The sequence below is a fragment of the Mus musculus genome, chromosome 5 (genome assembly GCF_000001635.26).
Source record: "Mus musculus strain C57BL/6J chromosome 5, GRCm38.p6 C57BL/6J".
Classification (NCBI taxonomy): domain Eukaryota; kingdom Metazoa; phylum Chordata; class Mammalia; order Rodentia; family Muridae; genus Mus; species Mus musculus.
The window spans coordinates 43,550,086-43,575,305 of NC_000071.6; the positions used below are offsets into that span (position 1 = coordinate 43,550,086).

At 42.7% G+C, this 25,220-nt stretch overlaps 1 protein-coding gene and 1 long non-coding RNA gene across 4 annotated transcripts in view; one reads left to right on the plus strand and one right to left on the minus strand.

Moving 5' to 3' along the window:
* C1qtnf7 (C1q and tumor necrosis factor related protein 7) overlaps nucleotides 1-25,220 on the plus strand; it is a 103,702-nt gene that overhangs the window by 34,661 nt on the left and 43,821 nt on the right. The window lies entirely within an intron of this gene.
* Nucleotides 5,661-23,301, minus strand: Gm15866. Of its 2 annotated transcripts, XR_003955909.1 has the most exons (3): nucleotides 22,814-23,301; nucleotides 12,691-12,913; nucleotides 5,661-7,823 (listed from the first exon to the last, which is right to left on the minus strand). It is a non-coding gene; the product is annotated as a predicted gene 15866 (long non-coding RNA). The 2 variants fall into 2 exon arrangements; XR_868397.2 differs by lacking the exon at nucleotides 12,691-12,913.

The following is a 25,220-nucleotide window of genomic DNA, read 5'->3' on the forward strand; positions in this document are numbered from 1 at the left end:
GCCAAGCAGAGGTGAGGGGGGAAGGGGAGTGAGTGCTTCTTGCTGCCAGAGAAAAGGGGCTTTACGCTAAAGTCCACATCTGTGCAAAGTTCCAAGCATCCAGCTGTTGAACGTTCTTGAAAATGCTGAAAGTAAACAGCCCTCTTCCTCATCCACGCAGACATCTTCAGGCTATTTCCACCCTGGAGAAGAGTCTTGGCTTCTGTTGTCTTACACTCTCTGTGTGCTTCTTTGATACTTCGGGGTGTTTACTGACTCAGGCTTAGTCGATTAAACAGTTATGGGAGACACTTGTGCCAAACTGAAGAGGAAAAGTGAAAGTGGGGCTCAGCTTTGCCTGGGTTGGTTTTGAAAAGCCCCCAGACTTCCACTCCTCCTCTCACAGATCAGTACTTACAGGGAGTATCACTCAGAAACCTTGGGAACAAGCAAAGAAGACATCTCACCTCCCCCTGAAAGACAGGATTGCCTGCGAGTCTGCTCCTGCTGAACCCAGGGTGAAGGTGCTGCCTTTGATTTGCTCTGAGAGTCTAAGAGAGGAGGAAGAAAACCTCTGAGCCAACCCTGCTCTGTCTAGAGTACTTTGTAATGGATAGATCCTGTGCTTGATTTACAGTTTGCTAAGAGTGCTGATTTATTTACTGTCCATTTTATGATTAAACAAATGTGCCACTCCACGTGGCTGAGGGGGATAGCTCAGGACAGGAGCATAAGCAACTGTACGAGAAACAATGGATTCTTGTTAAGAGCAATTCCGAGAATAGAATGTGTGCTCTCATAAATGGTGTGCAAGTTCGGCGTGCATTTTTTTAATCAGTATTTTAAATTGGATTGTGGCTTGTGACTTTGGAATCATGGAGAGAGAATAACAAACTTCAAAGGAATCATTTTGTTTTCAGTGGATTTTTCTGCCATAAAACCATACAGCTTCTTCAAGAGTCCAGTGTCCTTTTTTAGAGCCCTCATCATGGTTCAAAGTCTGTATGAGACATGTGTCCCCCAAGATCTCACCACCTGCCCCACTACCAGATTCTATCTCCCACAAAGTTTTTATTTAAATTTGAAAGGTACCACACCCTTGCTTAACGTGTGTGCTCCAGACTCCCTGGAAATTTCCCAAATTTACAAGAATAAGCACTTCTAATACTAGCTGATAAAATCTGTCTTTCTTTGTGTAATTTGGGCTCACGCCATGGCATCCAGTGAGGGTGATGGTGAGCAAGCGTGGTCTCGTTCTTCCCCTCACCGTCACCTAAATAGATGTCATCTGTCTCCTGGACTGACTGAAAGACACAGCAAATGTCAACTCAGTTAGAACAAGCACGTGAGTGGTCATAACATAGCACAAGCTAGTTTTCATTTTATAGGTAGGAGCTAAACACACTGGATGCTTGCTGTTTGACATGTTTGCTATGCTACGTCATAAGATAGAGGAACTGAATATAGAATGTAAAAGGAGAAGAATTAAGGGGAAATATTACTGAGCACTTAGAGTGGGTTTGGTCCATCTCCCCTGCTCCATAGAGAAGGTTGGTGGCTGCCAAGGGATACAGAATGTGAAGCTAGAAGGACTGGGGACATAAGCAAACTGGCTTCTGTGTGGATGTGTGTTTACATAATGCCCCTGCACTTCAGTTTCCTCTCTATAATATATCAGCAGCATGTATCAAATAAAGGTTAGAGTCCATATTACAGATTTTCACGCCTCATTAATGTATGAGAAAACTAAAGCTAGTGAGATGGCTAGCCAAGGTCACATGGGCAGCTGGCTATGCAGATTAGAAAGAAAACTTTCTACTTTCATTATTGCAAAAATTCTAGACTGTCATCTTTTCCTATGGTTGGAATCCTTCACATAACTTCCCAACAGTGGTTCTCAAACTTCCTAAAGCTGTGATGGTTACCATAGTTCTTCATGTTGTGGTGACCCTCAACCATAAAATCCCTTCATGGCTACTTCCCAACTGTAATTTTGTTACTGTCACGAAGCCTAACGCAAATACCTGATATTCAGGAAAACTGATATGCACTCAAATGGGTCTCAACCCACAGGTTGAGGACCACCGCCCTAGTAGTTGTTATGGTGGCCTTCTGAGAAAGCACTGATAACTTTGATTTCACTCAAAGGAATTGAAGCTCAAGAGAATGAAGAAACTTACCCAGCAGCACTCAGCTCCATGGTAACAGGGATAGGAATTAGAAAACAGGTTTCCTAATTCCAATCCTGTGTGCTTTCATGGTCCACATTTGTCCTGCCCTCGCCAAGCTGTTCGGGGGCAGGGCCATGCCTTCCAAGAGCTGCTCACCGTCACTATCAACTAACTTCTAACCATGCCTGGCTCAGTGTTTCATTTACAAACTCAGGGGCCTGTGATCCTCTGTTAGTAAATCGTCCAGATAATTCAGTTGCGGGTCAGAGTTCACCAGCTACCATGCTCAGCCAGCTCTGTGGTCTGGGGCTAAGTAAAGGCTGTGTGTCCAGCCTGACCTTTACCTGAAGAAAGCAGAGCTCTGCTGAGGGCAGGAGAGTGTCCATTTTCTTCCCACACAAAATTTTGTCATGTCCTGTGATCACAGTCAATAACAGTCAGGGTTATGGACTCGTAAGCAAGCAAGCACGCTTAAAATAGTAATAGGAGGGGCTGGAGAGATGGCTCAGCAGTTAAGAGCACTGACTGCTCTTCCAGAGGTCCTGAGTTCAAATCCCAGCAACCACATGGTGGCTCACAACCATCTGTAGTGGGATCTGACGCCCTCTTCTGGTGTGTCTGAAGACAGCTAGTGTACTCATATAAATAAAATAAATCTTTAATAAAAAAAATGGTAATAGGAAGTCTTCATTATGTCCAGTGAATTCCTTCCCTTTTGACATATGCCGCTTTCTAAGCCATGTGACCACTTTAAAAACTTTTTGTTGCAGTCCCTTTAACTGCTCCAGTGAACAGTGGGGCTTAAGATTGCTTTCATCTAACCCCTGTTTTATTATTATTACAAATCAGTGCAGCCTTAAAAAATAGGTAAGGGGCTGGAGAGATGCCTTGGTGGTTAAGAGCACTGGTTTGTCTTCCGTAGGACCCTGGTTCAATTCCCGGCACCCACGTGGTAGCTCACAACTGTCTTTAACTCCAGTTCTGGAGATCTGATGTCTTCTTCTGGATTCTGTAGGCACAGCCTACATATGCTGCACAAACATGCAGGCAAAAACCCCACACACATAAAATAAAATAAATATCTTTTAAAATTCAGTTAATAGATTTTATCAACAGATGAGAAGACATTTAGATTATCTACCTATATTGGAGAAATTTATTTTTAAAACTTTTATCTATTTATTGTGTGGAGTAAAATGTCTCTGTGACCACTTTAGCACAAGCATATGAAAAACCGAGGGCGAAAGGCCAAATGCATGCGTGGAAGCTGGGAACTTCATGCCTGAGAAAGGGGTCATGGAGGTAGTGGGAAACAGGAACCATGGAACAGTATCACGGCTAGAAAAGAAATAATTCTCTCTTCATCAGCTTTAACCTCAAGAATCCCAGCATATCACTACTCTCTTCCCTTTGTGTCACAGACATAAACAGCTTAGCCCAGTGGTCTGCATGATATATGCTCAATAGGACCTGTTGCTATTGCAGCCCTCGTCTTGCTCTACCTGATCAATAAGCATTTACTGAACACCCAATATGTGCCAATCATTACTCTAGACTAGTGTTTCTCAACCCCCCTAATACTATGACTCTTTAAACAATTCTTCATGCTATAGGAACTCCCACCATAAAATTATTTTCATTGCCACATCACAACTGCAATTTTGCTCCTGTAATGAATTGCAATTTAAATATCTGTGTTTTCTGATGGTCTTAGATAACCCCTGTGAAAGCATTGTCTGACCCCAAAGGGATCATGACCCACAGGTTGAAAACCACTCCACTAGACATAGCAGTAAGCAAGAACCAAAGGGCCTGCTCTTGTGAACCCTGCCTTAGAGGAAACTACAAACAAAAGAACCATAGACCCAAATGGCCCCTTCACAGACTAAGTGAAGAACCAAGTAAGTTAGTGGACAGAAGGAAGAAATGGACAGACAGGAAAGGGGCACTTCTTGACTAAGGTGCTTAGGGACTCACTGCTGATAAAGAGACATTTAGCACAGGACTTCGGTCATAAGGAAACACACAGAGCTAAATCCAGATTGAAGCAGATGACACTGAAACCCATTAAAAATAATTCATTATCATGTGCATATTCATGATTGTATGGGTACACATGTGTGCATGCCTGAAGGGCTAAAGACAATCTCTGCCTCTGTCCACCTTAAAAAAAATTTTTTTTAGACATAGGCTTTCATTAACTCAGAGCTTGTCAAGCATCCTAGGGTGGCTAGCTAGCAAGCCCCAGGAATATGCCATTCTCCAAGGCTCCATAGGTCCCAGGGACTGAACTTGGGTCCTCTCCTTTTCCCGGCAGGTACTTTACTCCAGCCCAGTGAAACACATCGTAGACCTGATCTATCACCCATGAACTGCAGAGCCTGATAAATCTGAGAGGTTTTCTTTTAGCCTTGGAATCCTGTTTTGGAGTTTCCTTTTCTTTCTTAGTATCATGCTAGGAGTAAGTATGTGAAGATTAAAACAAACAAACAAAAACAAAACCAATCTCTGCCGCAGTGCTCATTTGCTTCCTTGTTCCATTTCCCAGGTTTTTAAAAATAATGTTCTCCCTCATCAGAGCTACGTTAGGAGGCTGTAAATGAAGATTAAAGAATCACTTCTCTTTTAAACGTTTTAATCATCACCATTTCTAGAGATTAAGTCATTAGAGAAGACAGAGCCAAGACAGGGCAGACTTTGGAATGGGGTGAATTGTGTGACTTCCTGTGTGGCTTCAAGTTTGAAAGCATACAAAACATTAATTGAGCCAACAGTCAGCATTGGAGGCAGACGGCCAATCCCACTCCACTGGCCGAGAGTCATGGGTATAGCTTTTAGAAACAACTGGTCTGGGATATTTCCTCATAGGTCTGAAACAGCACCTACCCAAAGGGAAGGCCCCCATGCAGGGAACTGCCCCAGAAGAGTCATTGTCTTTCAATTACCCAAACAATTGTAGCCAGGATATGCTTAGCTGGAAAGACCCAGACAATTGTCTCACTGCTGCCTTTTGCTTTTGTTTTGAGAATATAAATCTCAGTTTTGTACCCAAAGCCCAGATGAGAACAGATGCGTGATGAAGAGCGCGGGGGGGGGGGGGGGGGGGGATTTTTCACATTTTTATCTTAGAAATGTTTCAAAGCTAAGATTTAAGGGCAGACAAATATAAGGAAAGGGGACGAGACTAGGGCATTGTAGTTCATGAGCCTGAGACTGTACACGGAGAGCATCTTCGCTATGAGATGGACGGCGAGCTGCTGTAGAGTGAGAACAGACTTGGGACTGCTACGCAGAGGAGTTTTTACAAATATCCCCAGCAGTATATCCTGTGTGTTAGCTCTCTCCTATGACTTTCAGGGATGGAATGCAGCTATTGTTCTATTGTTGGATGAAATCATGAGAACATTTACCAGCTAGCAAGGTAATAAGTGAACAACTTAACAGAGGACTTCCACCCTTTACAGCCCACTAACTCCTCATTCTGCCTTAGACTAGCAGGGGGTGCTTTTCTTTTTTTTTTTTTTTCACATGTCTATTTAAGTAAAACAAGAATGTACTGCAAGGTTTTCAGCGTTGATATGGTCCCCTGAGGGCAGAGGCTGAGGAAGTATCTTCCTTGGAGGTCTATTAAAACCACATTGGTTATCATATATGCCTGCTGTGGCTTCAGTGTGGTCCTTCCCCAAGGTAAAAAATGTAGAAAAGAATGATCTCTCTGGATCCTTTCTTGCTCTCCAAAGGTCATAACTTTGCAAAGCAAAGCAAAATGGTGGGTCACATGGAGTCCAGTGCTCGCTCACTCATACTCCCTCAAACCCATATTGTCTGAAAGGATGATAGTCTCTTGGTTCAGGACTCTGGGGACTATCTTCCCACAACCAGAAAGAGCCCCCCATCTTACTCTGCCCTACTCTGTACCCAACAAAATAAGCACCATCCCTAAAACTCTCTTGTTAAATTTGCAATATTTCTCTATATTGGAGACACAAATCCTGATAAAAACTGGCATGGATATAGCACTATGTTAGAAAACTGGAATTCTCTTAAAATTCTATTATGGGGGAATCGGTTAGCATTGTACTTCCTGTGGGTATCATAAACCCGGTTCCTTTAGCAACTAGGGGGTTTATCTCAACACATAACAAGGTGTTCGAATGTAGGTGGTCCAAGGGTGATGTGGCTGCTCAGGATGCCATCAGGAAACCAATCCCCCTTCAAGTTCTTGTCCCATCAATGTCACTGTGTGGGCTCCATTTTCAAAGTGGCAACTGTAGTCGCTGCACCTCCAGTGTTGAGTCCATATTCCATTCAGAAAAGTAAAAGTTATTTCTTTGTCTGACTTCTAATTTGGGATAGGAACGAACTTTCAAGTCATGAATGTGCTAATTGTCTACCCAATAATGTATGTAATGTGGGTAACCTGCCCCCCCTCCCGCCCCAGTTAAACAGTAATTCTGAAGTCTACAGGTTTTGCATTACAGTCTTTGTTATGGGGGGAAGGCAAGTGAAACACGCTTTGAAATGGATTTGGAATAACTATCAAAAGCATGTTATAAATTCCTACTTCTGAAAATAGTAAATTCGGAATTTGACACAAAAATGAGACATTATGTCAATATTTACTTTTTGTGTCTATTTTAACATTTAACAATTCTTCTGAGCATGAAAATAGTTTTTGGATAAGCAATAAAGGCAGACAGGGTCAGAATTTGACCTGGAATGGATAAGCTTGAAAGATCTAGGATGTCAGGTCAAGGCCTGATTCCCAGCTCAATATGTATGGGGTGCTCCTGGACCTCAACTTTGTCATACTTAAAATGAAAGATCTGAGCCTTAGCTTATCTGACCAACTGCTTGCCCAGAAAAAAGAGGCCCTGGGTTCCCTTCCCTGAGCTGCACAAACTAGAAGTGGTGTGGTTCACACTGTAATTTCAGCAAGCCAGAGTTTCCTATGGTCAGGGTCATCCTTAGCTACAAAAGGAGCAGAGGCTAGCCCACACCCTGTCTCAAAACAGTAAAATAAAATAAGAAGTTAAAAGGAAGGAGAGTAATTGCAGAGAATTTAATAAGCTGTATAATTGTCACCAACTACATGAAAAGCATTGTAGGCATTTAGAAGATGGGAACTTTCTCCCCTCACCCCCTGCAGCCCCTTGCTTTGCAACTTTCATTCAGCAAGTGTGTAAGCCTTCAGGAAACCCAACTTACAGTGAACAGTGTGATCCTCAGTGGTACTCAGCCTTTTGTGTGAGGGCATGCCAAGCGCCTTTCATCTGGGGCATCATCACTCCATCTTAGCAAACTAGACAAAAATGCCTGAGCAATTTTGCTCTTCCAAGATGCATCATACACTTCAAAGTGCCATCTGCCTCTCACTTGTTACAAAACAGAGTTAACAGAGCCATTTGGTGACATTTTAAAAAGTGACTTCAATATTTGTTACCAAGGGATCTAATTCCTTGCGTTTGTGCAATTTGTTCCGTGTTGTTGGGATGTGAAATACAGCCTTCACAGAGGCACTGGGCTATTGCAATGCTTTGTCTGCATCCCAGCCCACGAAGCCAGGTTTCCAATTGTGTTTCTCGCCATTGTAATTATCTCTCTTGTCACTGGAATGGTTCCAGTCAAAGATGGATGCTGCAAGCGTATCCTCTCATGTCATGATTGAGGAGTCTAAACGAAAAATAAATAAACAAACCAATAAATAAATAAACAAATAAATAAAGTGAGCCCGGATGATTTACATACTCAGAATTCTGTCTATCAGCTAAACTCTCATTTGTGCAAGATAGCAAGGTGAAAACATTCAAGAGCACAGTCTAAAGTCATGAGGTATTCTTATGAATTCTGCCTCTGGTGAGCTACCATTCAACCTTACTGTCTCCTTTCCTATCTACAACAAAGAATTGACATTTCATATCTCACACATCTTTCCTGGTTGATAAGAAAAGTACTGATGTAATATGCCTATAAAGAATTATTGACATAACTCCCACCTACAAAACATAACATGATTTAGTCAAACTTATGTTGGTACTTCTCATCTATTGGAATACAGGGCACACCAGCTATCCCTCACAATTAATAGCATGCCCCTCTCATATTCTCCTCTGATTTCTCCACTCATACTATGAGTGTACATACACGTGCACACATTGTAGGCAGAGACTGTTACTAAAAGGTTTTCCTGAAAATATGGCTTGCACTGCCTGATTGAACACCTGCCTCCACCTGTCCTCAAAGCCCATCACTAGAAGGCAACAGAAATACTCAGAGCCTAACTGGCAGCTCTTCACCCATGGCATGGGCACCCTCCATCCTCATAGGTCTCACTTTCAAAGATTATCTCCAACTTCTAGCTTGCCGTACCTAGAATATTCTAGAAACCAAGGAAATCTGGAAATGGTTTAAAGGTTTATGCCTTTAAGTTGATATTGTTTAGACATATGCATTATCAAATCAAAACAACCCTGAGATTCCATCTCACACCAGTCAGAATGGCTAAGATCAAAAATCCAGGTGACAGCAGATGCTGGCGAGGATGTGGAGAAAGAGGAACACTCCTCCATTGTTGGTGAGATTGCAAGCTTGTACAACCACTCTGGAAATCAGTCTGGCAGTTCCTCAGAAAATTGGACATAATACTACCGGAGGATCCAGCAATACCTCTTCTGGGCATATATCCAGAAGATGTCCCAACCGGTAAGAAGGACACATGCTCCACTATGTTCATAGCAGCCTTATTTATAATAGCCAGAAGCTGGAAAGAACCCAGATGCCCCTCAACAGAGGAATGGAAACAAAAAATGTGGTATATTTACACAATGGAGTACTACTCAGCTACTAAAAAGAATGAATTTATGAAATTCCTAGGCAAATGGTTGGACCTGGAGGGCATCATCCTGAGTGAGGTAACACAATCACAAAAGAACTCAAATGATATGTACTCACTGATAAGTGGATATTAGCCCAGAAACTTAGTATAGCGAGATATAAGGTACAATTTGCAAAACACATGAAACTGAAGAAGAACGAAGACCAAAGTGTGGACACTTTGCCCCTTCTTAGAATTGGAAACAATCACCCATGGAAGGAGTTACAGAGACAAAGTTTGGAGCTGAGACAAAAGGATGGACCATCTAGAGACTGCCATATCCAGGGATCCATCCCATAATTAGCCTCCAAATGATGACATCATTGCATACACTAGCAAGCTTTTGATGCAAGGACCGTGATATAGCTGTCTCTTGTGAGACTAGGCCGGGGCCTAGCAAACACAGAAGTGGATGCTCACAGTCAACTATTGGATGGGTCACACAGCCCCCAATGGAAAAGCTAGAGAAAGTATCCAAGGAGCTAAAGAGATCTGCAACCCTGTAGGTGCAACATTATGAACTATCCAGTACCCCGGAACTCTTGTCTCTAGCTGCATATGTATCAGAAGATGGCCTAGTCGGCCATCACTGGAAAGAGAGGCCCATTGGACAGGCAAACTTTATATGCCCCAGTACAGGGGAACGCCAGGGCCAAAAAATGGGAATGGGTGGGTAGGGGAGTGGGGGGAGGGGTGTGGGGGACTTTTGAGATAGCATTGGAAGTGTAATTGAGGAAAATATGTAATAAAAAAATATAAATAAATAAATAAGTGATGCAAAAAAACTTTATCATGATGCTCTGTTTTCTTGAAGGTATAATATTTATAGCTTATGTTTTGTATATTGTTTAACTTTCAATATGTATATATGTGTGATAATATAATCTATAAAACATTCTTTTAAACTTAAAAAAGATTTTAAGCACAAAAAAAAAGAAATATGCATTGTCATCTACTCCATTGGAAGATGGATGTGAAAATTATCATCATACTGCTTTGAAGGCAGGAATTGTTGAGCAGGTACATTTGAATGCTTTCTGGTAGCAATGTTTGCAGTATCCTTAAAAAGAGATACCTTGCTTTCTTTACCCCAAACTGTGCTGGAAGATGCTTTTAACATGCCAGGACTATATCTCTTTGGACAGATAGATATGTGTGTTTGTTGGTTAGAGATGGTCAAAGGGGCCAAGTCAGGGCTACTTCAGGATAGAAGACACTCAAACATTTGTATTAGCTGAAAAGAATTACCCAGTAGTAGAATTAACGATATCAGAGAATGAGGAATGATGAGTGTTCCAGGTGATCTGGGGGATGCAAGATACAATTTGCAAAACAAAAGAAAATCAAGAAGAAGGAAGACCAATGTGTGGATACTCATTCCTTCTTAGAATAGGGAACAAAATACCCATGGAAGGAGTTACAGAGACAAAGTTTGGAGCTAAGATGAAAGGATGGACCATCCACAGACTACCCCACCCCGGGGATCCATCCCATAACCAGCCACCAAACCCAGACACTATTGCATATGCCAGCAAGATTTTGTTGGAAGGACCCTGATATAGCTGTGTCTTGTGAGGCTATGCCAGTGCCTAGCAAATACAGAAGTGGATGCTCACAGTCATCTATAGGATGGAACACAGGGCCCCCAATGGAGGAGCTAGAGAAAGTACCCAAGGAGCTGAAGGGATCTGTAACCCTATAGGTAGAACAACAATATGAACTAATCAGTATTCCCCAGAGCTCGTGTCTCTAGCTGCATATGTAGCAGAAGATGGCCTAGTCAGCCATCATTGGGAAGAGAGGCCCCTTGGTCTTGCAAACTTTATATGCCCCAGTACAAGGGAACACCAGGGTCAAGAAGTGGGAGTGGGTGGATAAGGGAGCAGGGCAGGGGGAGGGTATAGAGAACTTTCGGGATAGCATGTGAAATGTAAATAAAGAAAATATCTAATAAAATAATACAAGAGAGAGAGAGAAAGGAAGGGAGGGAGGGAGGGAGGGAGAGAGGGAGAGAGGGAGAGAGGGAGAGAGGGAGAGAGGGAGAGAGGGAGAGAGAGGGAGAGAGGGAGAGAGAGGGAGAGAGAGGGAGAGAGAGGGAGGGAGAGAGAGAGAGAAAGGGAGAGAGGGAGAGAGAAAGAAAGAAAGAAAGGAAGGAAGGAAGGAAGGAAGGAAGGAAGGAAGGAAGGAAGGAAGGAAAAAAGAAAGAAAGAAAGAAAGAAAGAAAGAAAGAAAGAAAGAAAGAAAGAAAGAAAAAAAGAAAGAAAGAAAGGAAGGAAGGAAGGAAGGAAGGAAAAAAGAAAGAAAGAAAGAAAGAAAGAAAGAAAGAAAGAAAGAAAGAAAGAAAGAAAGAAAGAAAGAAAGGAAGGAAGGAAGGAAGGAAGGAAGGAAGGAAGGAAGGAAGGAAGGAAGGAAGGAAGGAAGGAAGGAAGGAAGGTATGGCAGGGTCTGGGGAGATAGCCCAGTGGGGAGAATGCTTGTTGTGCCAGCATACAGAAGTAAGTTAAAATAGACACCTAGGAGAGAAGCAACTGAGGATAAAGTATAATTGCAGATGCAGGGAGCTACAGAGACAGAATGACAGAGTGTTTTCCTCAGGCAGCTGGAATCACTATCGTTGCTTGAGACTAGGACAGTGAGCTGACTCACTGTGTACTGAGGGAACCCACTGGGGTGTGCCACAGAGTCTGCAAGAGGAGAGAAGATTGCAACCCCACCTCCCTTGAAAGGCTGAGATTTATAACAAGTGTTTATCTACCAAATACTTCACATAAAAATAGCCCAGTACACCACCCACATGTTTTGTCTTCTAAGGGAAACACATGAGCCTTTCTTAAACGTTAGTTACAACTTCTCCAAACTCATCTCAGTTTTGAAAACAACTTGGCTCAGATGCAGAGGCACTTGAGGAAGCCCTCTGACCACACATACTCTTAGGTGACCCACAGGCCTAGAGAGAGTCCTGGACCCTTGACAGCAAGAGGTGTGTGTAGAAAGAGAACTTCAATCTGGGGCTTTTGTACTCAGTACTATAAAAATGGTTCCAGACATGACATGTGGGAGGGAGATAATCTAAAACAGGGGTGATTTTCATGTTTAGCCTTTGAAGATTTTAATAGGCATGAGCCAAATCAGGTTGTTGGCTTCAAATGTTTCAGATTTACACTGTCTTCCTTTGATTGTTTGAAATCATGAGGTTGTTTAGAGAAGTTCCCAGGCAGCTGACAGACAGAATTCAGCAGGTAGTGACCTCAAGTAGAGTCTCCTTCCCTTCACCCCTTAACTTCTCAGTCAAGAAGCAAGGAAAAAAACAAGAAAGTGGCTAGACTGAATGCGGGTTCCACCAGTTTCTCAAAGATCCCATGTGAACAGTGGTTAGGATCTTGGGGTTCCTTGAATGAATTTGTGTTCTCTACTCTGTTCTTCTCCACATCCTATTCCTCATAAGCAAGTACAGGTCTCCTTGCTGGTCTTTAAGAAATTTTAGTGACCCACAAGATTAGAATATTCATAGGATTTAGTACTTAAGAAGTGCCTGGCCCAGCAGGCTTGTGGTCATCTAGGGCAGAGCTGGAAAACAACCAAGATCCTTTGCTCCTGGTCTGTAGAGTCCAGCTGAGGAGTAGATTAGCAGAAACAAAACAACCACAAGCACAAAGATCAGAGCACCTTGGAGTAGACAGAGGCGAGGGTTCTGTTTGATGGGCTCAAGAAGGCGAGTTACAAAAGGGAAACAGCATGGAGCTCTCTGAGAGCAGCATCTAGGATAGTGCTCTGGGCCCCAGAGTCACAGCCAGCTGGAGAGAAGGCATCACAGGCAGTGCTTGTGCTTGACTGGGGACAGCAAGGGCAAAGGAGGTCATCTGTCATCTTGAATAACTTGGAGCTCCACCTGTGGGGAGATGAGAAGCTGTTGCAGGGTCTGAGGCAGAGGAATGGCAAGTGGATAGCAACTTGAATCAAAAAGTCTAGTCTGAATGCTGTTTGGAAGCCAAGCACGGCAGCTCCATCTTCCTTGCACTCAGCAGACTGGCTAGGCAATCTCAACAGCACACTTCTAGATGAAAATTTCACGGGAGCAAATCAAATGGCTGTGCATTTTAAAAGGTGAAGCCATAGAAATCACAGTCCTGTTTGAGAACTAACACACAGTGTCATAGCATGCTAATAAAATAAAATTGATGTGACCAAGGACCATTCTATTTGTGGCATCTCATTTCACCAGCAGGAAAACTCACATACCAGAAAGTCATTTTCCAAACCAGAACTGGAAAGCAGCGTACAGAGCCGTCTGCCCTGTTCCCCTTGGGCATGCCCTTCCCTAAATCAGAAAGCTTTTGCACAGAGAACAGGGAGGACATCCCATCTCAGACTTGCTTAACAGTATTCGAGGGTTCCATTTAGAAGTTTGTAGCCAAAGCAGAGATGGAGAGTCAAAGGAAGTGGAAGGCCATCTGTAGTCTTGAAGGATGGTGAACTCTATCTGTGAGGGGGATGACAGCTTCTGTAGGCTTTAGAAGAGTCTATTAAAAGATGCCCCCCTGTCTGTACCTAACTCATAACTTTATCTAACTCCTTAAGATAACATGGAGGTCCTGACATGAAACTATCTATCAGGAAATTTAGTGGTGAGGTCAAAGTCCCAATACACTGTTGAGGAATTGTCATTTACAGCCTTCCACTCACTGTTCTATTCAGCAAATGCATGTCTCTGAACACTAAGCTCTATTCTTGACACTCAGAACTCAACAACAAAGAGAACAAAAATACCAGACTTTGAAGAGCTTCTTTCATGGAAAAATACAAATGATGCAAAATCAGTGAGTCAAATACGAAGCATGATGGATAATGACGCATGCACTGGGCAGATGGAGAAAGGAGAGGTGGAGAGTGGCTGGGTTTGCAATCAAATGAGGAGCAGTCAGAAGGGCTTCACTAGGAATACAAAATTTGAATATATAGGTGAGATAGCAGTATATAATGATGGGTGTGTATGTAGCATATGACATAGAATGAACTAGATATACACATTAGGAAAACCTATGCCAAGAGAAGACCGTGTGGATAGCCTGTGGTAGGAAGGTACCTGGCATCCTTGAGAAGTACAGACAGGATGGTCAGAGGTGAAGACTGGGAGAAGAGAAAAGTGGAATAAAAGGACTCAAAAGGAAAAGAAGCTAGCCTCGGGCGTCCTATGGCTCTTTCTCATCTTGCAGCATTAGCTCTGTAAGACATGGGAGACATTTACAGGCTGTTGTCTTTTCAGTGGCTTCTCCAAGGACAGTAACAGAAGATTTTGTTAGGTCACTGACTGAAGCAGGAGGTAACATTGGAAGAGGAAAAGGTAGCAGTCGCAGAGATGGTGAGAAATAAAGTATCTGAGATCATGTTTAAGGAGAATGAAAAAAGATGATTAACACCTGAACTTCACAAAAGGAAATCAAAGGGATTATGAAGGGCTTAGCCTAAGCATCTAAAAGATTGAGGTATGAGCCACAGGTGGAGGAAGATGGAGGGCCACACACTGGATATGTGAGATGTACGATGACTGGAGAAGCACATGGAGATGACTAGTGGTTGGGTAAATGTCAGTGCGGCATTCAGAAGGGCATGCTATTCTAGAAATAAATCTTCCCAGCCCTGTGACTGACTGGGGTTACAGGCACAAGACGGGTGCAGACAGTGAAGTGAAGAGACCTAAGGGCAGAGAAGAGAAAGAAAAATTAGGAAAGGGACTAAGAGGAGATGAGCTGCACAGGAAAGCTAAGAGATAGTGAGGAGAGAAAGAATGATAGTCAAGTCAAAGGACTGAGCACGGAGGTAGACTCAGGCATACACTGGTGACCTAGACAACCGCAATGGATAGTGGAGCAAAAAGCAAACAGAGGAGAGTAAAGAGAAAATGGAAGAACAAAACTAAATCCTGAATAGAGGTCAAATGAATTCAAAAAATTCAAGGAATTTTTTTCTATACACTGGAACAACTAAATTAAATACTGAGGAAGAAATGATAATATGTGTATATATAAAGAGAAAATACAATGCATTACTACATATACATTTGTACATTACCTCCAAAAGTATTACTATATATACATATATACATATATTTTACTCTAGGCATTGTTTACTATAAATAAATATATTACACATATAGTACATTACTCTCTACACTATTACACAATCCTCTCAAGAAGAGGAAATTTGTGGAAGACAAAAAAAGAAAATCTTGAACTTGAAAATATAAAGAGACTCGTTCTTGGCAAGGAAAAGTTCAAAGGTGTGATCACGTGACTGTAAACCTACAGCTGAATGGAAGACAGATTATTAGAAGAAAAAATCACAGGACTTCCAGACCAGGACACATGGACAGGTCTTCCAACTAGACACTGAAATCACAAAGAACTGTGCTACTAGAGAGAATGGTAAGGGAAAAAGATGTGAATTCTACAAGTACTTGGGGGTGGGGGTCAAGGATCAGTGGGTGACTTTCACCAGGATGGGCAATGAGTTGTATATATGAATAACATGAGATTCAGCCTTGGAGGATGGGTAGTCTGATGATAGCATGAAAGAAAAAGGAAGATACCATTTTCATGGCATAAAGAGAGGTATGGATTGAAAAGCTGCCATCTGAGTGGGCTTCACGATACAAAGATGCCACCTAAGGGAAGAAAGCCAGATGCTAGGCAAAACTAGGAGGCAGAGGCTATTCAGAGTGAAGAGGGGAATGCAGATGACTTTTCTGGTGATGTATCTTGTGTCTTTAAATGCATTGATAAGAGGCCTGAAGTCAGGAAGGGTTCAAGATAGGTCCAGAAAACAGCCATAAGAGATAATAGTCCAGCAACAGCCTAGATGGGCATGGAGGACACAAAGAAGGGTCAAGGTGTGACTAGATTCCCTGTTGGCCCATAGTTAAGCCTGCCGGTGAACCAGTACATAAGAGGAAAGAGTGAGGCCAGGCCCACAGGAGCCATGGCAGGCCCATAGCTTCTCTTCACTCCTGTCCATGGAGGGTTAGAGGCAGGGGAATGCTGAGTCTTGTTTGGAGCAGCTATATAAATGTTCAGAGTACTCTCTGTCATCCTAGCACCTTGAAAGGCACATTGGTAATGTCTCATCCTAAAATATAAGGATGTTGAGGAGGCAGAAAGGGAAGCAGGAACAGGTGATAGAGAAAACCATGTGTCAATCCTTTGTACCCAGCACACGGGAACCTTTGGGATGTGCTATAATTCTTCTGACAGTATAAAGATTATGGACCTTCTTACTGTGCTTATGCATCTGCTCTGCCTACAGTTTCTATGTTGTCTACTATACCACGCAAGAAGAAACCTAAAACCCACAGGAGAGAGATGTTGAGAGACCCACTGCAAAGACTGATTCTGTGAATGTGGGACCTGCTTAGAAAACTGAGACCTCAACAAAGAAGAACTGACTGGAATTGTCAGGCAGAATCTGATGCTGCAGATAACAGATAGGATTTCTCCTTTTGGAGAGGTCAAGCCACAGGTCTTTTTCTTTCTTTTTTTCTTTTGGTTTTAAAGCATTTATTGTAGAAAGGCAGAGAGAAGGAGAAGAGTAGAGACGCAGAGGTCAGCCATGGCCATGTGGAGAGGGGCAGAAGGGAAGGTGGAGAGAAGGGGAGCAAGAGAGTAAGAGGCAAGCGATTCACAGCTCTATTCTTAATTCCTTTCAACTGATTAAATGTTGAAACGTTATGCAAAGTGAACAGATGATAGATATAATCATGTGTACAAGTTATCTTCCCAGTAAAACTTAGAGGAGGGTTTGATGAATGGCCAGGGACTTAAACTGAGCAAAATGGGTCTATAAAACAAACTATGACATCAGAGATTTCTCTAAACCCTGAAGATGCTCTGCTGGGGATGTTCTTCACGGGCAGGGAAGTATCTATGACCCATTAGGGAAGAAGGAAGAGAAATTCCACCTTACAGTGGGGAGTGATTACATCTGCATGCTTACATGATGAACATTATTAGAAAAGGATAGAACAAACTACTAAAATAAAATATGACTTTATCAGAGATCCGTAGGAATTAGAGCTGGTCTCAATGGGAAATAAAGCAAGGTAAGTAGAACATCAGAGAAAAGTCAGTCTAAATTTCCCTGTGCATCTCAAAAAATAATTAATTTTTCCAGCATGTCAGGACATTTAAGACATGGATCAAAATCCCCTGGCCAATCTTCCACTGAAATTATGAATTAGGAGTTGACAAGCACTTATGAACACATAGTCAATGCCTCTTTTGAAAATATGGAGAAAAAATAGCTTAGAACTATGCCCCTGTTCTTAGGGGTGTATCTAGGAAATCCTTCAGTTAGCATCTTTCTACTCAAAATTCTTCAGATCAAGACAGAACTAGGACCTCTTAGTGGGTAGGACCAGAGGGTGGGGTGGATCTGGTGAACCCAAGCATTTCGATATACATGCTCGAAAATACCATCACTCCTCAACTCTTGAGTCTGCTTGTCTCTGGGCTGACATCATTGTTACCCAGATCTCTCTAGGCAGTAAGAGAGGGAGAGAATCGCCTACACTTTCTGGGCTATATTCTTAGAGTTCATCTGCTTCACTAGAGAAGACTATTGGTTCTTAGGGCTGTGTAGGGGCTCAGGGCTATGCCACAGGAGATTGTCATGCTTGACCTCTCCCAAATTCACCAGAGTGACCCAAGAATGGAGTAGCCTGGAGCTGCTGGATCTGAGACTCTAGTGGAACTTAAGTTCTATGGAAAGGAGAAGGGAAAGTCCCTAGGAACAATAGGGTAGGCTCTCCCAGAAGGGTGTCAAAGGAACAAGAATGTCAGTTTCCTCTAGAAGCAACAGCTGGAGCGACAGAGATCAAAACATAGAAGATGATAATTTCATGAAGCCACCCATCCTGGTTGTCTGTTCTCCTTCTCTGAAGAGGTGTAATAACTTTTTTATCTTGTCTCACAGCCCCAAGTGTTATTTAAGATCAAATGAGATAACATGTAAAAATGCCTAATGGACAATAATGACCATACACACCCATGCATGCGTGTGCATACACACAGTCTTTGTGAATGAAGTGGGATGCTAGTTTGGGCTAAAAGGGAAAAATTAGGAAAAACTGAGATGAAAAAGGGTAGGCACTCAGAAGAAGGCAATTGATATCACCTGTAAAGAGGAGTTTGGTCTGTTTTGCTAACATTCCCAGCGCCTGTGACCTAGATGGCCCTAAGATGTCCTTTGGAAATTTTGAGGATTGATGGTCTTGAAACGACCATTTGAGCTAGATTCCTTGCTTTGTAACCTGAAGAAAGGCTCTTCTCCTCTCCTTGCCAATTTCTTCAAATTTAAAAGACACTTACTCTATGTGGTAGGCTGCGGTAAGTTGAGGACCTGAGAGCATTGCCCCCAAGACAGGCAATCCACTCATGCAGTGCATGCTTATTGAGAGCCTACTATGTTCTGAGACTTGCCTAGACATGGAGACAGCACTGGATAAGACCAAAACTCTGCTATGTGACCTTCCCCTCTGCTGAGGTGAAAGTCAGCTTTACCAGTGGAAAAGCAGAATGGGGTAAACAGACAAGTGGGGCCGAGACTAGAGGGCTCATTTCATGCTGAATGCTGGCTGAAGGGGGAGAGAAAGCTCCTCTGAGAGACTATAAGCCATAAACTTTGCAGGTAGAGAAAGCCTCATGGTAAGGCCCCATGGCAGGAATGTTGTAAAAGCAAGTAAATTCAGAGATTTCCTCCAGCTGATGCAGCTGAGTCCGAGAATAAGCCAAGGCTACAGAACACAGCTTCAAAAACTAAAAATTAAGCTGACTCATTACAGACAACCAAACCAGGCCCTGTAGCACACACCTGTAGTGCCACACACTCCTCAGACTGAATCAGGAGGCTCAGACACTCAAGATGAGCTTAGGCAACCTAGAAATTCCTTGCTCAAAATGAATTAATAATTTTTTTTAATTAAAGGCAACCAAACAATCCATTGGTTGAAAATATCTGGATAAACTATTCCAATTTTACTAAAGAATCAGAGCGGAGATGACAAGCTAGCATGAGTTTCTTAGTGAAGAAGCATGTTACAGAAAGAAGGTATGTGAGGATGTCATCTTAGACATAAATGTGTGTGCAGAGTGGAAACGGTGTGGAAGAATGTGCACATGAGGTCGCTAATGAATGTCAGGATGACATCTGCAAAGTGACATTTGACTTTCGTGAGAAATAAATTCTATTACTTTCCAAAGCATAAAATGCATGCTAGACCCAAGTGAAACTAGACTATCCACTCTTCACATTTGGGGACCATGGTAGAGACAATGAGAATCCCAAAGGATCTTGAACCATAAATCCTGGCTCTGGAGCCATCTAACCAAAGACATCAGCAAGTTACCTAGGTGCCTTTGGTAACACACCTCTGTCCCAGAAGATTCTAGTCATTAATAGCAACTTAAATCCCCCAACCCCATCCCTGTGCTTTATGGAAGGACTAGAACATGGGTATCCTCAAACACCCCCAGGAGATTTTAGTGTGTGGAATGACCACTCCCACAGCTTAGTGCTGATGTAGTGCTCTAGGTACTCTCATTCCCTGGAATAGGGGACACACAATGCCACACTGAAACACACACACTGTTTGGATAAGGGGACAGGACAAGGAGAGCAGAAGGGTGTGGCAGAGCTTTTTATTGCAGAACACAGAGCCAAGCCAGGGAAATGGTTGGGTGACTCGAATAATTGCAGTAGACTCAGAGAACAAGAACTGCCCTGGGTTGACTCTGGCCTTGGAATAACTGGAAACAAGAGGAGCATTTGTTCACTTTTCCCAAGTTCAGCAGAAAAGACAGCTGAAGGTGAACTAAGGGTTGGTGGATTTGCACAGGAAGGAAATGTCCCTGGGTAAGCCTTTCATTATCTCTTAGGCATGTCTAGCCCTGAGTGGGTGTCCTCTCCAGTCAGATGAGCAATATAGAAAACGGGGAAATGCAAATGACCCCAGGTGACCCTACAGTACTTATTCCAGCTCTGTGGCCCTGTGTCTTGGATCAGTTCCATCCTGGATCTGGCACTTGGCTTCTTCTTGCCTAGAATGGGGATAATAACAGCAATGTCAACAAAGTAGTTGACATCAGAGGAGAGGTCTGTGAAGACTCACTGTCAGCTGCAGCAGCAGCTACATCTCAGAAACAACTCTCAAATTCTTCTCTTTGTTAGTTTAGTTGGACTGACCACGTCTTACCTTGTATAACTTTAAATCAAGCTCTCTCATGGAATGCCTGCCATATTGTTCCGGATGCCTGAGAGAACTGAGGTGTCACTCTCAGAATTCACAAGGCACTTTCAAGTAGTGTATACTGAGTAAAGCTCAAGACCTGGCCTCATCCTAGAACCTTCCCCTCCTGGAAGATTATTTGTTCATTGCCATTATCCCCATAGGATCAAAATGGCTACTGCTCCTTTCATATTTTTATGGGTGATAAAGTTCCAGGGAGTTTATAAAGTCACACCATTTGTGAATGGCAGGACAAATATTAAAACCACCTTACATGGTTCTGAAAGGGACATCACTGTGACTCTAACATGTAGGCTGTATTTGAGAAAATGAGACCAAGACTAAGACAGCTTCCATTCTTTCTTGGCCCGACAGTCTTTCAAAGTGTCTTGGATTGTATTCACATTTCATTTGAAAACTTGTTTTAAAACTTGACTGAGAAAAAGAGAAACATATATAGACTATAAATTGCAACAGGAAGGGGACAGAAGCAGTTCCCATGACTCTTTGGGAGATATAGATGATCACTGTAATCTATCATAAAGCAGCCACATTTGCTCAGGGTGGTAAATAACACTGCCAACCGCATTCAGCTCAGTGCCTGACAAGATGTATTTGCAGTCAAGGAAGCAGAGAGAAGCAGAAAGAGATTGGTTTCTTTTCTGGTGAAGACAGGAAATCTGAAGTGCTCTGCAACCTGAAACCCTCACTTTGGATCTTCTCCACTTCCCTCCAACATTTGCAGAAACCACTGGAGTGGTCCATCTTAGAGACATGACAAATTGTCTCCTCTGAGTCACATGGAGCCAGCTCTCATGGCTACCTCCATTCTCTGGCTTCCTTGTGTTTGCTAGAGACCATTGGCTTTTCCTGCCTTGCTTAACAGCAGAATTCCAAAACTCAGTGGCTTCCAACAGAATACATTTGTGTATTGATGTTACAGTCTCGTGGAGAACTACCTGGGTCCCCGGGTTTATCACTGGCAACCAGGTATATTGACTGCCTTTCCCTTTTTCTAGTGTCACCGGGGTGGCAAGCTTCAGGAGATCACTGATGGAGGAGCAGAGTTCATGAGTGATTCAGGCTAACCCAGTACACATTCCCCTACCTAAGCAACTCCTCAAGCCAGGCTAGACCTGGCCTTCGGGGATGTGGGAGGGTGACCCTTCTTTGTACTTCCAAAGACAAGAGAGTTGGATGCTATGGAGGACATGCAGCCTGGACTGCAAAATGTGTGCAGAAGCAATCAGAGTGTTTCTATTAAAGTCTATTCCCCTCTTCTCTCTTACCCTCTTGCCCTGTTGCTCCCCAATCCTCTTCCCCCCCCCACGTGGCCATAGCCAGCCCCTACTTCTCTACTCTCTCCTTCTCTCTGCCTCTGCTACTCTCTTAACTCCCCTTCCCATGCCCTAAATAAACTATTCTATAAAATCCATTCCCATACTGCAGAAGAGTGATGGGGAAGGAAGTAGCTGATGACTAAGGAAGAAGCAGGAAATTATGCAGGCTTACACTGTTTATGAAGTATCTCTGATTGGGTTACTTGGGATAGGAAGTGATGAAGAGAGTGAGAGGCAGGACCCTAGCTACCATGGCGACACAAGCTGTACCTCTGAGGGATGCCTAGTGATTCACACTGACTTCTGAATGCCAGAGCCTGACATTTTATGCACATAGGTTAGGTAGAAAGGGTAGAGGAAGACCACAACCTGTCATAACCATGGTTAGCCATGCCTTCAACACTTATGTGCAGGTATGTACACACAAACACAGGCACATACTCACAGAGGCATACACACACGCACACACACACACACACACACACACACACACACACAACTGCTTCTAGTAAAACAGGTAGAGTCATCTGTTCGTGTGTGAGCAGTGCCACATAAAGAAATATGGGCAAGATGTTTCAAGAAGTAAATGCAGAAGGCAAATGATTGATAATAACATTAATAATAATAATAGTTTCTCTTCAGTGACTGGCCACCATGAGGAAAGAGGTTAGTTTTCATTAGTCTTTAATGAGTTACCAACATAGTTTCTCAGAAAAATATACATTCATAAAAGAAACAGAATTCGTAAAAAGAAAAACAGACAAAAACCAACTGAAAAGTGGACTGGAGAGGCTCAGGAAATCAGTGAATGATGAAAGAAAAAATAATTAGAGAAGTGTTCCTCGACTCAGCAATAACAGAGAGGAGATACATGCCACCCCAAGTACAGAGCATGCAGAGGAACTCACACAGTGAAGCTGAAAGGAACAAGGAGCTGAAGACAGCAGGCAATGCAGACTGAAGACAACGGGGGCTGGGAAGCTCGGATTAGTATTCTGAACAGAAAGAAAGGAGGTCAAGGAGAAAAAAACCTTAATATCAAAAGTTTCTCAAGCTGAGAGAAAGAGGGATTCCTGCATTTGAAGTGCACACCATGTCCCAGTAAAAAAGAAGCCAAACTGATGATTATCAATATCAAGTGTGGAGAATGTACCTCTGTTGCTAGAGTACTTACCTAGCATGCGCAGAGCACTGGACATCATCAAACTGGGGTTGGTGGCCTATACCTGTGATCCCACTGTTCAGGAAGTGTAAGCAGGAGACTCGGAAGTTCAATGCCATCCTTAGGCTACATAGTGAGCTTGAGGCCAGCAGGAACTGTATGAGGCTCAGTCCTTAAACATAATAATAATCTATTCCATGAGATTCGGATATTCAAAGAATGTTTAAGCAACATGAGCCACAGAGGCACTGACCAGACCTCACCATCCTCTCCACAGCCCTCAACACGAAAACACAGCCAACAGCATCCACCAAGTCCTAAACAGCATGGAAACATAACCCAAGGTTTCCTTTTAGCCAACTGATCCTGCTAAAAGAAGCATGCCAGCATTCTTAAACACACAGGAATCCAAGGACTACATTATCCTCCCTTTTGAAGGAATGTGATAATGAAATCCAACATAACAAAACATGAATCAAAATTAAACACTCAGCAACCGAGAAGCCACTATAAAAATGCAAGAGTGAGTGCTGGATCCTTCCAGACACGGAGTCTAAACAATGACGGGAACTTGTCCATAGAACAAAAAAGAATGCTACAATTCTAGGAAATGCAAATATCATAAATTATCACAAAATGGGAAGCTGCTATAAGGGACAGAAAATGTACATGATCTTCTTACATGAAGGAAAGCAAATGTTAGCTGAAGATGAAATATGTAATGCTTTAAAATGAAATTTGGGGGCTTGATAGAGCAACACTTGTTGCTCTTTCAGAAGATTCAGGAGACATTTCTCAGCACTCACGCAGCTGTTCACAACTGTCTCGAATTCCAGTTCCAGGGGATCCAATCTCTCTTCTGATCTTCTCTTTTCTGATCTCCTTGGGTACCAGGCACGTACACGGGCCACAATCATACAGGTAGGCAAACACTCAAACACACGAAATAATAAAATACAATGTTTAAAAAAAAAGAAATTCTGCTTTAACTTGAGAAAGAACCTTTTAGAAGCCAATAATTCTTTTATATTAACCTGAAATTTAGCAGTTTCTTATGTTTGATTCTAACTTTTTTTATTCTTCTGGTAAATTCAAGCAGACTTAGTGGAAATTCATTTTATAAAAGTACTGTGTGCACAGTATGAACCTACTTGTAAACTCATCTCCACTAAAACTTGCCTAAAGAGAATCTATAACAACACTCAAAAATGCAGGCAAAAGGATTTCCAAGTTTGTTTTGTTCCCTTGTGTTTCCATTTCTATGTTCTTTCCTGAAACTATGAAATTTTTATAAGCAGTCGCATTTCTACAAACACAATCAACGCAGTCCCATTGGTATAAACATGCTACTACCTATAAGATCCAGCCCTGAAATTCACCACTGCCTGAGCCCCACCCTTCATAAAATCCCAGGCAGAGGTAGCATCCTGCATTTCCAGGAGAAAGGTATCTGTTCCTTCCCCATCCTTCCTACTGTGGTAAACATGATATTCAGCTCTCTGCTTCTCATTCCAATCCTCAAATGTGGTTCTCAACATAGCTCATCCTCTTACAAGTCCAGGAATGCTTTATTAGTGACCCATTGCTGCTGTAACATAATCACAACAAAAGTTCTGGAAGACAGAAATCCAAACTTAAGGTTTGGACGATGTTGGTTCTCTTTTAGACGCTTAGAGAAACTGACTGTTAGATTTCAGAGTGCAGAGGACAGACAAAAAGCAGGAAAGAGACCAGGGTCTGACCTCAACTGATTATTAACTTATTATACATTTATTATGCCCAGTGTGAAGAGCCACACAGTGAGGGGAAGTCTCTTTCCTGCAGGGATGGAGGGACCTTCAAGTAGTAAGAGGAGCGTTTGTCATTTATATAGGGACTTGGGAATGAGGAAGTTGATCATTTTCAGCTTCTGGTGACTGCCAAGAGTCATGGAGTTCTTAGATTGTGAGTGTCTTCTCCATTTTGTCTTCTTTCCTATGTTTTCCCTTGTTCCAGAGGCGTATTTGGATCTAGGGTGTGCACTAATATATGACTTTCTCATCACAATGTCCACACAAGCCCTGCTTCCAAATAAGGTCAAGCTAACCAGTCTGGGGATGAATGCTTCTGTTAGAAGTCCAAGTACAGGAGCTTCCAAGATGGTAGAAACACAAACTGTGAGCTGCTCCTTTGAAGAAGTTCACAAAAGCATAGAATCATCTACCAGCTGAACATCTGTGCTTGAGGATCTCACAGGAGCACAGAGCAGTGTGGAACCAGGCATGCCGGGGTCGTGGTTTGGATGTAAAATGTCCTCCACAGGCTCATATGTTTGAACCCTTGGTCTCCAGTGTGTAGTTCTGTTTTGGGAGGCTGTGGAAGTTTTTGCATGTGCAGTATAACTTGCAGACCCAGAGCTATATGAACCGGGCTTGAGAGT